Source organism: Felis catus, chromosome D2 (genome assembly GCF_018350175.1).
Source record: "Felis catus isolate Fca126 chromosome D2, F.catus_Fca126_mat1.0, whole genome shotgun sequence".
In the NCBI taxonomy this organism is placed as follows: domain Eukaryota; kingdom Metazoa; phylum Chordata; class Mammalia; order Carnivora; family Felidae; genus Felis; species Felis catus.
Window position 1 is genome coordinate 85,704,586 of NC_058378.1, and position 12,477 is coordinate 85,717,062.

At 52.6% G+C, this 12,477-nt stretch overlaps 1 long non-coding RNA gene across 1 annotated transcript; it reads left to right on the plus strand.

Annotated features, from left to right (window-relative positions):
• Window positions 1-4,494: 4,494 nt before the first annotated feature.
• Window positions 4,495-12,225, plus strand: LOC123380958. Its single transcript, XR_006587434.1, has 3 exons — window positions 4,495-4,868; window positions 5,355-5,646; window positions 10,843-12,225. It is a non-coding gene; the product is annotated as an uncharacterized LOC123380958 (long non-coding RNA).
• Window positions 12,226-12,477: the final 252 nt, after the last annotated feature.

A 12,477-nucleotide genomic window follows, 5' to 3' on the forward strand; every position in this document is an offset into this window, starting at 1 on the left:
CTCACTGGGCCACCTTTCTCACGAGCTCTCCTGGCGACGCCTGAGCCCCGCGGGGTCCGGCTGTGCCCTCCTGGAGGCATCTTCCCCAGTGTGTGTCTGAACCAAGGGCTGAACGGCCGGCAGGGAGGATGCACTGGAAAGTACCCCTGTTTCTCCCAGGGTACTGACAGGCTGGGGAGGGGGCTCCCAGCCAACAGAGGGGGTTTGGTCCGGTGAGGGCTCAGGTCACTGAAGGGCACCAGGCCAGGGGGGTCGGCAGGGGAGGGTGGCTGTGTCCCACCGGCTCAGAGGGGTCTCCCTGGCCACAAGCTAGCAGAGCCTCTCCAGACCCTGGGGACACACAGCCTCTTCATCAACGCTCTCCATGATCCACACGACCTTCCTGCTCACCCTCTATGCTCTGGTGTCCCCTCAGCCCGGCCAGCGCCCGGTCTTGCCCACCTCTGCCTGCGGGACGAGGGTGGGGCCCAAGTGAGCAGGACTGGGGGTCTCCACGCTGGCCCCCGACACCCACGCCCGCCGGCATTGTCCAGGCACCCCCTCCCCAGTGTGCACACAGGCATCGCTGTCTAATCTAGTCCCTGACCAGGCTCTGTAAACCACTGCATTTTCATTGCTGTAAGTCATAAATCCCAGGGTTCTACCCCTGGGGCCAATAGGGTTTCTGCATTTAGAGTAAGAGGTAAACACATTTGAACAGAGATGTTTCTTTGCTATAAGGGTTTTAAAACCATTTTTAGAGCGATAGTCATCATGACTGAGGTTCCACAAAGGATTTCCAAATCCCAAGCAGCTTTAGTTCCCACCAAAGGCAGGTCGGCCCGGGAGCCCGCAGGGCATGGAGGTTTTGTTCTAAAGGGAGGGTAAGGGCCTCGGGCCACGACTTAAGCTGGGGTTCTCAGCTCAGGCTGCGTAAACCGCCTAGCAGCCTTCAAAAATGCCCACACCCACCTCTCCTTCCAGGCCAATTAAATCCATCACTGGGGTGAGGCCAGGGCATCCGGTGGTTGAGGAAGTTCCTCAGCCACTTCCAACGTAAGGCCAGGGTTTAGAACTGCAGCTTTAGGAGTGGTCTTTCCCACGGGCCTGGAGGAGACGGGGGAGGTGAGGTCGGAGGCCAGGTCTGGAGGTCTCGGTTTGTACTCAGAGTTCAGGCTGCAGGAAATGGTGGACCACGGCTGGGTGGGTGTGGAGCCTGGCCGGACACCGGAGGCCCTTCAGGAAAGTCCCAGAAGCACCAAGGCACAGTAGAGGCTGGCTTAGAAATAGCCGAGGCGCATTTCCAGGCCAAAGGGCTGAGTTAGTGACCCTCAGGCATATTCCCTATGTCTCTATTGGGGGGGGGGGGTGCTCAGTAATTCTCACCTGCCAAATATTGGGGGTGGGGGGTGGAAGGCTGCCATAGAGAGCAGGAGGGGGGCCAGGGCAGTCCTGGCAGTGCTGAGACCTGCCCGTTCGGCCAGAAGAGCTGCCAACAGGAAAGCTCCCGGAACAGGGGAGAGACGGGAGCACGTTGTGGATGGAAGCCGAGGGCGGAGTGGACAGCAACCAGCCCCGCTTTGGTGATCCGGAGAAACACACACGCCCCCACTGTACCCCTATGGCTGGGAGCGGCCCCCACCAAGATCTGACACCTGGGAGCCACCCCCGCAGAGACCCTGTGCCCGGGAGTGACCCCCTACCATGGCCCTGTGCCTGGGACACAGAAGACACAGCTCTGAAGAAGCAGAATCAACCTGAGGAGCACTCTTCCATATGCTGGGAGAGTCACCAACGCCTTTCTTAGGGAAGATTATTTTAGTTCTGGTCCCTGCCTGCCATTGGCTACGATGGGGGCCCATGAGCAAGCTGAGAACCGTCCCAAGAACAAAGAAGGGTCTTACACACTCTCACTGCCCCTCATCGATGGTGGTCCTCAAATGTGTTCCAGGGACCTGACCACCCACATCGGCATTCGTGTGCAGGCCAGGTGAAAATGCAGAGTCTCAGGACTGGAGTCCCTCGGGATGGGGTGTGTCAATCGGCCTCTCAACCGGGGGTTTGCAGGCAGGCAACCTGCACACGGATGCGGTGACCCGGGAACTGCAGCACCCTGGACTCGCGAGGAGGGTCTCTAACCCCCGGCATCGGGCCGTGCCCGCGACTGCACCATCTGATGTCGGGGCAGAACCAGGCGTCCACCAGCATTTTCAAAACTCCCCAGGTGATGTTGACGCGCAGCCGAGGTCGAGAATCCGCCCTCGGCTCCAGGGCCTCTCAGACGTCCCAGGCTCGCAGAGCACCTGCCGGTCCTGATAAAACGCAGATCCCGGCTCAGTGGGTCCTGGGCGGGGGGCGCGAGTGCTCCCTCCACCAAGCTCCAGGGCGGCTGCTGCTGTGCTCCTTGGGGGCTCTGCAGACCACCGTGCAAGCAGCAGGTGGCCCTTGCTTCGGACAACAAGCTCTTCGGAGAGTCCTCGCTAGGAGCTGATTAGGACCCACAGATGGGGACAGTCTTTGTAAATGATCAAGGACAATCAGGGTGAGGTCCTCACGTCCGGGTTCCAGGGTCTGAGCCGGGGCCCATGAGAGGCCATCAGGACCGACGTGCACGAGGACGTGCCCCCTGTGCGCCCCGCTTTGTGCTGATGACCGACTCCGTGGGCTTGTTGGTGGACGAAGCAGGAAGCCTCCGTACCCCGCTGGTGTTTGTTCGCTCCTTCTCAATGTTCCATTGCTAGCTTTTAAGGCTCTGAGAAATCTGATTCCCACTGGGAAAAAAGATATTCTGATTTTAGGAAAATAGTCAGTGGCCAGTTTTCAGATTCTGTGATCGAGGAGTCTTGAATTTTCTTCTGTGCTCAGAGACCCTGCAAACGGGGCTGGTGTTTTTGTACGCTCGGCAGGATTCGTTCCCGGAAGCAAGTGGCTGTGAGCTTTGAAGTGAGTAGATGCACGGATGGGGCGGGGGGGTGCTGAGACTATCTGTGAGCTGGGGAACAGATGAACCCATGGCGTTATGAACAGAGAAGTGCTTCAGGAAATGGCTTTACAGACTTCCTTTTGCACGCGCTTCCAAACAAAGAGGAGGTGGCCACAGTAATGGAGTCCGTCTTTTCTGGAAATATGCTTCATTTCTACGGGACCCCCAAGTATCTGTGCGCCAAACAGAATTAATTTAGTTAAGAATTCTGCTACCACGTCCTGATACTATCAGGTAAAACTACATTGTTTTGCAAGTCGGGTTGCAAGGCGAGTGTCCCAGTCTCTCCTCTTTCCAAGCTTGCGCGGGTCCTTCTGCACAATCTGCCATGGTTGATGACTTCCGTTCGGATTTATCAGTCCAGGCTCCTCCGTCCTCCCGGCTACTCCTCTCTGAGGGATAGCCCAAGCCGTTTGGAGGGGAATCCTGCAGCGAAGGCTGGGCCACGGATGGTCTCACAGCCGATTTTATAGCCGGCACAGGAATGTCTTCAAGGGTGACACTAAGTTTCCTGTCCTTGGGTGTCGTAAAGGGAAGCCTCTTCCCCCACTTGTGCTGGGGTGGGTCCCATGCTGCCACTTGAACTTAGCTTCTTACCAGATTGTGGAACTTACGGTAGAGCAGCAGATCTGTGGGCTGGCCTCGTCTGAAGGTGGCTCGGCCGGGAGGGAACTCATTTTCTTTTCGTTGTGACTCTTTGGTTTCCCTTAAATGCTTTCTTTCAGCAGGAAGCACATGGAGGCCACCTTGAGGACCACCTGTGTGTGATGTGCATAATTGCGGATCCAGCGGGGGGCCCTCCATCTGCCTCTGGGATGAGTCTGGCTTTCTGGCACCGGGAGTTGGAGGCAACTCAGGCAGAGGTGTGTTATTTACGGTCGTGGGTCCTCTCTCAGCCTGCGGAAACTCCTGAGAGTGCAGCCTCCTCGCTGGTTCCTGGACGATCTCCGCACGGACGCGGAGATGGCTTCGCGGGGATGCCCGGGGGCAGCGGCTGGTCCAAGAGCCGACCAGGCCTGCCCGTGGCCTTTGGGAAAGACTTTTCCCAGGAACACTGGCTGATGAGCTGCAAACCCTTGATATAAATTCTGTAGCTCCTCTCAGGCTGAGACGGCTCTCGGGGCTCAATTCCTCCCTAAGGCGATGCAAGCTTTGCATAACACGGGGAGATAGAAATGATTTTTAAAAAGGGCATTTTCCAAATTCTGCAGTTTCTCTAGATTGGCAAAAATGACAAAAGCGAAGAATGAAAGGATGATATGAGGAGGACGACGGCCTTCTGATCACGGAGGCAGGGCGGTGGGCGGAATCACTTGCCACTGTGAAGTCACAGACCTGTGACGTCTGTGACACTTACTGGCATTTCTTGTATTAAAAATGACCTTGATCCAAGCCCCTGACCGGGAGGGACGTACAAGTCAGCGGCCACAGTTCTGAGACCCGTCTCGGCCTCCGCCGTCCCATTTCCATTTTCTTGAGGTTACATCCTTTGGGGACCTGCTCTCTGCTAGGATTTCTAGCACTTTTCCTGGCTTTCCCTGCATCGGAAATAGAAAGCAGATAGCATTTTTGGCAACCATTTTCTACGGGGATTTTTAAGTCCCGAACATACCTTGAGCCCAAACAAGCCAGTCTGTAGTAGGATTTGGGAGATCGTGGACGTCAGAGCCAGCTCTTTACACATGAACTCCTGAGGGACGACGAGTCAGAAAGCATGAACTTTGCCGAGGTTCATTTTAGTGCTCAAATGGCTGGTTTTCTGCACCAACGCCATATTCTGTCATAAATCAACTTCGTATCACAGTTGGTTAAGACAATCTCTTGAGCAACTATGTCGGGGGGGATTTGTCTGCTGGAGAAGGCTTTGAAACAACAGTTGCAAAGCACAGTGACGTGATGAAAACACGTAAGTCTCCAGTCCGTGATGGGCAGTATGAATTTATCGTCCTCTAGTGGCCGACTCGCCGAGACGGCAGAGACCGCGGGGTCTTGGACGGGGTGCCTGTCCCCCGCGGAACTCACGTCTGATGGGGCAGGAAGACCCTCGGCCCCACGGCCGCACGGGACACGACCCTTCCTCACGGGGAGGGCACCACGGGGACCAGAGACACGCTGTACTGTCACAAGGAACGTGGCCGGGACGGCTGAGCCCCCAGGGAGGGCCCAGCATCCGGGATGAGGGCTCCTGTTCTGTTAGGAGGCTGCCCCGGCTTCCACTCAGGGGACATGACACGTTAGCTTCTGGGCCCACGGATCTCCCAGAGCTATTGCAGCTCAATAGCTCTGCCCCCCTCACCCTGGCTTTTCACACCCTTTAAAGCCAGGCTTTCCCTGAGCTGCTGTGCCGGGTGCATTTTAAACAGGGTCTGATCTTTCCTGGTTTCGCTTTCAGGACGAAGGTGCCGCGGGGTCTGCTTGTGAAACCCAGGACTGCGTCCTTCCCATCACACCCTTCTGGGTCTGTGTCTACACTCCGTCCTGACTCTCTCCATCTGCATGAGGTTGAAGGGGTTCCCCACTGCTGAGCACCGATTGAATACTTCAGGAAATCTGTTTTCCTTGAAAGTCTGACCCTAAGGAAAGCAGCCAGCTGCCTAGTATTCGCACTTGAACTTTTTGCTGTTCTCCTTCTGTGCCAAGTTTTCATTTTGCTGATCGGATGGATGAACAGAACGGTATTGGGGGTGAGTTATGTTGCATTTCCTTTCTTCTCTTGGCTCCAATCAGATTTACTGACGTATTCTTTGCACACAGTGAGTCCCTGGTCTGGGGTGCCGTCGCGTGAGGGTTTACAAGTAAGTGCACGCAGCCACGGCCCCCGCCCCCCCATCCTGCCGTTTCCCGGCTTGTCTCCTCGTCCACGACCCTGGGAACTACTGATTCCGGTCCTCATGCTTCCCCCTTCGCGGAATGTCCTATCCACGGAATCATATGTAATGTTTTGAGTCTGGCTTCTCTCACTTCGCAAAATGTGCTTGAGGTTTGCTCACGTCTCCGATTCTATCCCCAGTTCGTTCCTTTTCACTGGTCAGTAGTGTAGCGTCAGGACGTCCCAGCCTGCTTATCCGTCACATCTGGGTCGTTTCCCGCCTCCACGGTTACAGATGAAACCACTGTAAGTGTTCCTGTGCAGGTTTTGTGTGAACACATCTTTTGTTTCTCTTACGTGAACCCTCTACAGGCGGGATTTCTGGGTCACGCGGTAAGGGTTTGGTTAAGTCTATAAGAAACTGCCGTCCACTTCTTTTTACTATAATATTTATCCAAACGTTCGTAGTGGACACACATTTCTCCATAATCAATAAGCTAATTGATCCCCTAAGAATCGATTGTGGGAACGCTTCTCCAAACTTGACTGACATCCAAGTTCTTCTACCTTTGAGCTATTTTTTGGTTATTCTTTCTGTCGTCATCCCTGAGAACCCCCTTCTGTCCCAGCTAAGCCTCCCTTTCGGTCCCTGCCGGTGACAACCAAGCTCAGTCCTCCCCGCCTGCCCCTGGCAGTCCAGGATTCCAGGAAGTCACGGCAGTGCTTTCCCTCTACACGCTGCTTTTCCTGTACCCATGAGTTCTGCCGTGCTACGTCTTCCTCCTCACTCACCCCGAATATTTTCTAACGTCTCCCGTGGCTTCTCCCTTGACCTGCTGGTTATTTATGAGTGTGTGACGTAATCCCCACCCCTTTGTAAACTTACCAAATTTCCTTCTGCAGTTGATTTCCAATTTTAGTCTGTCGTAGTTGGAAAACGTATTTGTATGATTTAATTCCTCATCAATTTGGGGGGGCTTCTTTTATGTCCTGACATACACCCTGTCTTGGAGACTCTTCCATGTGCACTTGAGTTTTAATAAATTTCACTGGATAAAGGTTCCTCCATTTGCTGTAGGTTCTTATTCAAGTACACCTTTAGCTTCTCTCTCTCTCTCTCTCTCTCTCTCTCTCTCTCTTTCTGGAATTCCTATGATACGGATACTGTTCTGTTTGATTGCATCACTTAGTTCTCTAATTCTGCCCTAGTGATCCTGGATTTTTTTTATCTCTCTTTTTCTCAGCTTCCTCTTTTTCCATAATTTTATCTTCTAATTCACCTATTCTCTCCTCTGCCTCTTCAATACGCACTGTGGCCACCTCCATTTCATTTTGCACCTCATTTGTAGCATTTTTTAATTCATCATGACTACTTTTTAGTCCCTTGATCTCTGTAGCAATAGATTCTCTGCTGTCTTCTCTGCTTTTTTCAAACCCGGCGATTAATTTTATGACTGTTATTCTAAGTTCTTGTTCAGTTATGTTGCTTAAATCTGTTTTGATCAATTCTTTAATGTCACTTCTTCCTGGAATTTCTTTTGAAGAGAATTCTTCCGTTTCATCATTTTGGCTAGTCTTGTGTCCCTCATGAGTTTTAAAAGCTTGTTATGTGCTCTGCACCTGCGAGCACTGCTATATTAAAGGGGGGGTCATACACTGCCCAGGGCCTGGCCCTTCAGGAGGTGTTTTTTGGAGAGTGTTACTTGCTCTCTGTTGTTGTGACTTTGGCTATTTTATTTCCCTGCTCGTAGTGATGTTTTGGGCCCTCCACCAGGTGTGCTTTGATTTGTTCCTTGAACTAGCCTTTAGGGGGATTCCCAGACTTTAAATATATATTTTTTATTTTTTTATTTCTTTAGAGAGAGAGAGAGAGAGAACAAGAGCATGAGTTGGGGAGAGTGGTAGAGGGAGGAAAGAATCTTAATCAGGGTCCACACTCAGCATGGAGCCCGACTCGGGGCTCAGTCCCATGACCTTGGATCATGACCTGAGCTGAAATCAAGAGTCAGATGCTCAACCAACTGAGCCACCCAGGTGCCCCCCCCCGCCCCGCCCCGAGACTTTAAATGGTTATTTTAGAAATAGTCTCTCAAATTGTGATAGTCTTACTGGGGAAAGGTTTTGCTATTCCTCCAAACTCAGTTTTTGTCATTCTTTGCTATAGGATCTTCCATGGCTCCCCATTGACTATGGACATTTTAGCTTTGCTTTGGACTCTGCGGCTTCTATTCGGCTTTGTTTCCAAATTTCTGATGCTCTAGAAGCATGAACTTGCCCCCTTACACCGTTTCTGTGGGTTTCATCGTGCTGCACGCTTTGGGGTCAGTTGCGTCTTCTGGCGGTAGACAAGGAAAGCCCGAGTTTGCCTGAGGCTGTGCAGTTGCAGTGTGTGTTCTGCTATCTTATTCCCTCCATCCTACATAATTTATTCCCCAAACTCTTGTCCAAGCAACCTGGCAGAGTTGCAAGGATATAGGCGTGGCTGACAACTGAACAGCTGGGTCCCGGTCCCAGCTCTTCCTCTGAATATTTGAGCTGCATGTACACGTCTAGTCCGTGTCGCCTGCTCACAGAATGTAAGCTCCACGCCACCAGGCATTTGTGTGATTTGCTGAGCTGTTATATCCCGACACATAATGAGTCCCCCTTGAGCAGTGGCCGTGAGCGTGTAGGTACGGATATCATGACTCATCGTGACATTGTTTTAGCTTTTCAAATACCTGAGCCTTGCTGGGCAGCTGTCACTGCGCTCTTCTCCTATTGCACAGGCGTCCGGGACGCCACTGGCACCACTGTCTGGGAACTGGCAGCAGCAGGGCTCCGACCTGGGTCCCCTGGCTCGTAGCCCAGGACTCCCCTCGTGGGTTAGCAGCGTCTCAGAGACAGACTGTTTGCTTACTCATCTTCGGGGGGTTCTGATGGCCTCACGATGGGAGCCTGTCACGTGGGTGTGTACAGAGTGAGGTCTGAGAGCATGTGACAGAGATGCAGACCTTCCCGTGCTTGGCATTTCCTCCCAATTCCACGTTGTGTCTTTCCACTCACCTTTCTCCCTCCCTGCTGCAAATGAGCCTGTACAGAGGGCTTCTCGGTATTCTGGGGGACACAGTAATTGGGCACTGAAGGCAAATGGCCACGGGTGTTGTCAGACATTATGACACAGCCACCGGGGGCTGTGGGACAAGCAGTTTCCCTGCACTCCTGCCTCTGCTCTTTCTCTCTCTCCCAGTGAGGGCACCGTGAGACTCTCTGAACTGCCTCATTTTATTCCAGGTTCCCGGGTAGCCTTGAAAAAAACAAAGTTGGAGTGAATCGTGCTGAAGTTCTCTGTGTTTCTAATCAGAAACTTACCACAGGGTTCATTTTGTTACTGTTGTTGATGTCAGATTGCCCACTTCAAGTCCCCTCTTTCCATCCTTTATGATGCCTCCCCACCCATGGCTTCGTTTTCTTTCATTGTGCCCTCTTCCTGATTATACCGCTCATAGATTTTCTCAAAAATTAAGGTGTGTGCCTATTTTTGTTTGTGGGATGCGTGCATTCATCTTATTTAATATTTTCGTAAAAGCATTCACCTCTTTGACCAGAAGGGTTGGTGAAGGCATCCGCCTCATCTGATTTACCCTCAAGCTCCTCGTTCCCAGGACGGCATCCGGCACATAGTTGTATGCAAAGCACCGTAGTCAAATGGATGAATGAGCTAATTACCAGTTGCACGAACGTGGCAGCTGGATGTTGCCAGGAGTGACAAGGGACTTCAAGTTTCATGTTGAGAATGGTTGGGGATGCCTACAACGTGGACAGATTAGTTGGTGGTGTAGACCATAAAATATCAGGAACTCCTCAGAAAAAAGTACTTCAGAAATGCCAAACATCAAGAACTATTCCAGGAAAAGCTGTCTTGGTGACCTGGGTCAGGGCGGGGGGGGGGGGGGGGGTGGGGGGGGGTAGAGATTGTACTATGGTTAGGGAGACAGGATCTGTAGGTCACCCTGCTATATGGATGGTGGTTCATCATTGAACTTTCGTGAATGCTCCCTCCCTCTTGAGCTGGGCTGGAGGCCTGTGGGGCCATGGGATTAAGGAGAGTGAACCTTCCTAAAGTTGCCTGAAGAATTTGCCTTCAGGATCTAACACTTTGCTCCCAGGGTACTTGACCCAGAGGAAAGTCCTGGCACAATGAGACCAAGGCTCCTCGCCTTTGGTCTGTCCAATGGGTAGCTCTAGTGAAAGAACCATGCACCCAACAGTCAGTCTCCACACTGGACTGGAGTTCATGTGGAAGGAAGTGTGGGCTCCGTGAATGGGGTCTGCATGGGTGGTGAGCCCCCTATGGGCAGACCAGGCCAACGAGCAGGGCCCACACTGGTCTGCTGGTCACTGTGTTGTCAGAGCCCCACGCCCCTCAGAGACCCCCGGCTCAGGGATGTTCCCGCATGTTCCTACCTGGGATGCCTTGAACCAGGCACCCTGGGAGCTGGCCTTGGCCTCCTTGGACGTGATGTGTGAATGACGCCTGAGGCTTCTCTGCCAGCCCCATGGCTACTTCCAGACTCGAGAACAGTAAGCAAATCCATCAGAAATGTCCTCGATGCTCTCCCCCAAATCAGGTATGTGAACCCAGAGGCACAACTGACATGATTTATGGTCCAGATCAAATATGGACCTGAAAGCTTTCCATGTAGAAAGGACTTTTTTGATCAATTACAATGCACCTGCAGCACCATAAAAATACTGTCTGTCTCAACCGTTGAGACGTTTCATCAAAATGGCACAATTTATTTGATTTTTCTCTCATGTGGAAGCTATATCTCTGCCTTCCTGATTTTCTGCCGTATTCAACATCATTTTTTCCTGTGTCACTGTTGAGATGGCAGCTCCTTCAGCTAGGGCTCAGGGGGGATGCTGCGTGGACTGGAGCTTCGGGTTTCATGTCCCACAGGAATGAACTCTCCCCAGACAGTTGCTTTTAGCCGGACATCACACTTAACTTTGTTAAACCTAAGTGTCCGGTGGGTGGGGACACGTCTGTGTCCCTCACCTCACCCCTTTCTCTGTCTGATCCCTCCAGGTCCCCTCCTTAGCCCGGGACCCGGCAGACTTGAGGCTCTCAACAAATGGCTCACGAATGGACGAAGCAAATCAGCGACCCAGTGCGTGAATCCATGCGGGGTCACTTAGGGTCCCTTACAGAACGATGACCTGAACCCAGAGGGGAGTTTCCTGAAGGTTGAGGGGAAATGGAGTCCTTGGGAGCCATGAAGCTGAGCAAGTGGCCTGGCAGAAAGCCCTGGTGGGGTGGCTACCAAACCATTATGAGGAGCGACAGAAACCCCTCATCGTGCTGCTGAATTAAGGAGAAGACTCAACCTGGGTGATCATAATGAAGAAAGAGTGCTCGAGATTCTGGCCCAGACTGGTACAGAATTTTCCACCTGCCTGTCTCCTCCCCAGAGCACACTCAAGAGAGTCACCAGCATCCTTAAGGACACCCTCATCACGTGTCTGAAACTCACGAAGGAAATAGCAAGTCAACCCAGAGTTTCGCCTCCTCCCTGCTGCCCCCCAGGCCAGTGCCAGGGCAGATGCATCGTTGTCCTCGAAGTCATGCAGGTAATTGGCTCGTGGTAAATACGGAAGAGAACACGTGTCTTCCACGGAATCCTCTGGGCCCAGCTGCACAATCAAACTATAGCCAAGCTTCATGTTCTTTTTAATGTAAGGAAAACAAAACTATTTCAGATGTACTGTGAACACTTAACATATGCCCACATCTGTGCCGTGGGCATGACTTACACCAGCTTGGTGAGGTTGCATTTTACAGAAAGGCAACTGAGCTCGAAGAAACCTGGTGTTGTGTTGGCAGCAGGAGGCCCAGACCCGGGTGGCATGGGGCCCGCCCTTGAGTCTGCACCCTGGCCAAGGGGACGCCCTCCCTCGCTCTGAGCTCAGGGACTCCGTTGGTGGGCGGAGGTGTCCCCGCGCAGAGATGCAGAGGTGCAGGCTGAGGAGGGGGGGGAGCACCAGACGCTGTGGGTGACAGCACAGTGCCCTTGGCTGAGTTAGAACATTCTGGAACCACTGCCAGATGGTTGGCTCTGCAATTCTGAGTGCTGCTCACTTCTGGATGACCTCTAGTGAGCCAGGCTTGTTTATAGGACGGGATAGCTGGTTGCCTGCCTCCGAATCTGACAGAGAAAGAATTCACTGCGCTAACCAATCCCTGAGACGGCTCCTTGGGGGGGAGGGGGCTCAGACACGGCGACATAAGTTGACTTTGTTTTTAAAACAGTTTTAGTTTCACAGACAAATGTGAGGACATCACTGCGGCCCCCCCCCCACGCCAGATAGCGCACCGTTTCCCTATAACTGACATCTTGTGTTACTACATTTGTTACCACTGATGAAAACATGTTGAAAATGTATTATTAACTAAAACCCACTTTATTCAGACTCCCTGAGTCTTGGCCTAAAGTCCTATTTCTATACGAGGATGCCATCCGCAATCCCACATTTCTGCTTAGTTACTGTGCATGACCTTGACAATTTCGAGGAGTACTGATCAGGTGTTTTCCGTGTGCCCCTCTATTAGGGTCTGCCTGGTAGTTCTCGCATGATCAGACTGGGGTTATGAGTTTGGGGGTGGAGACCATGGAGACAAAGTGCCATTTCGTCACAGCAGTGGTGAAGGGCACACGCTGTCAGC